This window comes from Schistocerca piceifrons, chromosome X, assembly GCF_021461385.2.
Source record: "Schistocerca piceifrons isolate TAMUIC-IGC-003096 chromosome X, iqSchPice1.1, whole genome shotgun sequence".
Classification (NCBI taxonomy): Eukaryota; Metazoa; Arthropoda; class Insecta; order Orthoptera; family Acrididae; genus Schistocerca; species Schistocerca piceifrons.
In genome coordinates this window covers 17,672,124-17,675,825 of record NC_060149.1, presented here as the reverse complement: position 1 = coordinate 17,675,825, position 3,702 = coordinate 17,672,124, and the positions used below count along the sequence as shown (strand labels likewise).

At 51.8% G+C, this 3,702-nt stretch overlaps 1 non-coding gene across 1 annotated transcript; it reads right to left on the bottom strand.

The window, feature by feature from the left end:
• Positions 1 to 1,746: 1,746 nt before the first annotated feature.
• Positions 1,747 to 1,820, bottom strand: Trnat-ugu. Its single transcript has one exon. It is a non-coding gene; the product is annotated as a tRNA-Thr (tRNA).
• Between the last annotated feature and the right edge of the window lie 1,882 nt (positions 1,821 to 3,702).

The following is a 3,702-nucleotide window of genomic DNA, read 5'->3' as shown; positions in this document are numbered from 1 at the left end:
GCGCTATTGCACGCACGAATTCCTTTGTGTGAAGCAACAACGAGGCAGCAAACCGCTGCAATGCTCGAAGTTATTGCGATATGAGGCGAGGAACTAGGCCTGAGCCAAGTGAAGAGCTGTAGATGGCTGACGTTTGGGAATTTATCCCTGCCGTAGTTTCTGTCTCTCTCTGACACTACGTCAGAAGCGAGGGGAAAGGCAGTTTAAATAGTGAGATACTTTTACCTCGGCACAGAGTGTGCCAGGTCAGTCGAGCGTCGGGACGGACCTGTGCTGGTCTACTCTCATAGGGGCCAGTCTGGCAGCGATGTTGTAAACATTCTATGTAAATCTGAACTTTATTTCTATGTACCTAGTCGGGCTGTATTCGGCCTCCAGGGACGCAACACCTGGGCAGGACGAAACGGCAGCCGGGTACTCGGAGATTGCACGGTCTGCCTGAAGGAGGGCAGTGACAGCGGTCCGCAGTGGATCCAGGACGGGCCACGTTCGCTTCCCACCTGGCGTACCGGGGTCCGGGTGAGGCGTACGCTGCGAGAGGTGCAGCAGCACTGGAGCAGCACCGGAGACGGTGGAGGGTGTTGCCAACCGGCAACCACCACTAGCGGCAAGTTGCGGCACAGCATCCAGGAGGGCGCGGGTTCGAGTGTGGTCCTGTCCTGGAAGCAGCAGCGGCCGAAGGCCACGTGTGACCAGTGCAACCACCTTCGTCCCACGGTCTGAGGAGCAGGGACTGCAGCAGACTCCGAAATAGCGGGCAGCGGCGCGGTGCCAGGCGCTACGCCTCGGCAGGCGGCGACCGGGGGAGCGGCGGCCGACGTACAGCGGCGCTCGGCCCCTTGTTGACTCCAGCAGCGGCGGCGGCATACCAGGAGTTGCTGAGCCGGCTCACTCGCGGGACATCGGCGGCCGGCACGCCGACACTACGCTTCACCCATCGAGTACTGTAAATTTCCTGAATAAACAGATGTTACAGAATACCGCTGTATCACTCTGCACTGCCCCTTGACGCTCTTGAACTTGCTCGGTCTCCTGACGAAAGACGGCGGTCGATCACGGCTTCAGCTCGGCCATCTGGAGTCCCGGGTTCGACCATCCTGACAACCTCGCAACAGTGGTGTCAGAAGTGGTGCCGGTTACAGCGCTGGTACCGGATTTCCACTCCCACATTTTATGTCGAGCAAGTAGCTTTGAGGTGTGCCTGTGTATAGAGGTAGTTGAGGTGCTTGGTTGTGTTCGTGACGGGTGGTCGTACACTTCTTAACAGTTATGTCTTGTCGTTCGGGAACTGTTCCTCCATACCAGCATCGGGAAGAAAGCAGGACTGTCACCTGCGCACGAGCACGATGGGGAAGGGTGAGTGGCGTTTGATCTGTTGTTCATGTGACATTTTTTTGTGTTTTAGGGGGTTAAGTGTCATCCTAATTGACTTTTTGTAAGGCCGGAAGAGCCTGTAGATTTATCTGGATTCAGGGGAAATGAAGGCCATGACGACATAGTGCCTAAGCGATGTAATTTTTGTAACCTGTCAGGCCACGGATTAGCGTGTACAAAGTGGGTGCCAGGGAATTGTTTTATTTGTAAGAGATTTGGTCATTTGGCGCGCAATTGTTCAGAATCCAGATGTCCGAAAGAAGAGATACCATCGGTGACCATGCACTTCGTTAGAATGAAATTACAATGAAATGAACACCCTTAGCTGCTTACAGGCGTTGGCGTACGTCAACGGGGACAGATGAAAATGTGTGCCCCGACCGGGACTCGAACCCGGGATCTCCTGCTTACATGGCAGACACTCTATCCATCTGAGCCACCGAGGACACAGAGGATAGCGCGACTGCAGGGATTTATCTCTGGCACGCCTCCCGCGAAACCCACATTCTCAACGTATTATCCCGCTATCCTCTGTGTCCTCGGTGGCTCAGATGGATAGAGCGTCTGCCATGTAAGCAGGAGATCGCGGGTTCGAGTCCCGGTCAGGGCGCACATTTTCATCTGTCCCCGTTGACGTATGTCAACGCCTGTAAGCAGCTACAGGTGTTGTCCACCACAAGGCGGCGGCTACGTACCGCCGGCTCCTACACCAGACACGTGCTCTACTGCAGGACAACAAATTGCGCCGCTTGAATATGCTCCTCAGAACACGTTATGTCAACACCTATCATGTCTCCAAACTGAACTATTTTGCACATGTCCTTCCCTTGGCGTCTACGATGGCCGACAGATTTCAAGCAGCATATGGGCATTTCGTAAGCACCGGTCTGGTTTTTAGTCCGATACGCCACCCTGACACTGCCGCAGCGGGCGGGCGGTATCGGTTTAATTCATGTATATAACAGTGCGCGCTCGCTTTATCTCAACAGTATGCGTGGCACGTGGACCTCTGCCCACGCCACTCTGACGGGCACCATGATAGCGGAAGTGACACCACACTCTCTGCATCCCAAGGTTTCTGTAGGACACATTTCACCGGCACTCGCCCACATCAGAGAGTTTTTGATTGACTTCAGAACCAAAGAGTATGAGAGAGGAAGTCTTAAAGCAGGCCCATGATCATATGCTTTCAGGACATGGGGGTCGTCGAGCAACGGAAAGACGTGTAGCAGAACGATTTTTGTGGCGCACTCGGAGAAGGGATTTGGAACAATACGTAGCAAATTGTGTACCGTGTGCGCAGCGAGCGGGCGTGACGCGCGCAAGAAATCCATTGCAACGGTTACCAGAGGCTTCGAAATCTTTCGAGTTCATCGGACTTGATATCTGCAGGCCATATAACAAAACACCGGCAGGGAATCGTTACGTTTTAACTATAATTGATCACTTTTCATGGTTTCTAGCCATGGTCGCAATACTAGACCAACAGGCAAGTACGGTAGCACAAGCTTTAGTCAATAACTGGTCATTGAAGTTCGGGGTGCCTCATACCTGTGCGGTTCTAGGCGCTGCAGTCTGGAACCGCGAGACCGCTACGGTCACAGGTTCGAATCCTGCCTCGGGCATGGATGTGTGTGATGTCCTTAGGTTAGTTAGGTTTAACTAGTTCTAAGTTATTGGGGACTAATGACCTCAGAAGTTGAGTCCCATAGTGCTCAGAGCCATTTGAAACAGCCCAGCCTGATACCATAATTACGGGTCATGGAAGGAACTTCATGTCCGAATTAATGTCACAGTTGTGTCGGTTATTGAGAATTAAAAAATTACAGACCAGTCCATCTCATCCGCAGGCGAACAGGAGAACAGAGCGAGTACATAAGACAATTTCAAAAATGTTAATTTATTATGTGACTGGAAACCATGATAACTGGGACGTTTACCTTCCGTACGTGGTATCGAGTTATAAAACCAAAATACATTCGGGGGTCGGAAAGTCACCGTTCGAGATGATCTATGGAAGGAAGATGTCATTACCATTTGACGTTCTATGTCCGAAATCTGGAGCTAAAGGGGACGCAGTGAGGAAATTTGCACGGACAATACGGGAAGTCTGGAAGAAGGTACAGAAGGCCAATACGAAAGCGTTGGAAAAGCAGGAAGAAGCAAATAAGCGGTTGGGACCTTTATCACAGTACACGGTAGGTCAATGGGTACTGATCACGAATCCATATACACCTAAGGGAAAGACGAAAAAATTCTTGACGAAGTGCCACGGACCATACCAGGTCGAGGAGATGACTTTACCTATAAATGTTAAAAAAAAACAAC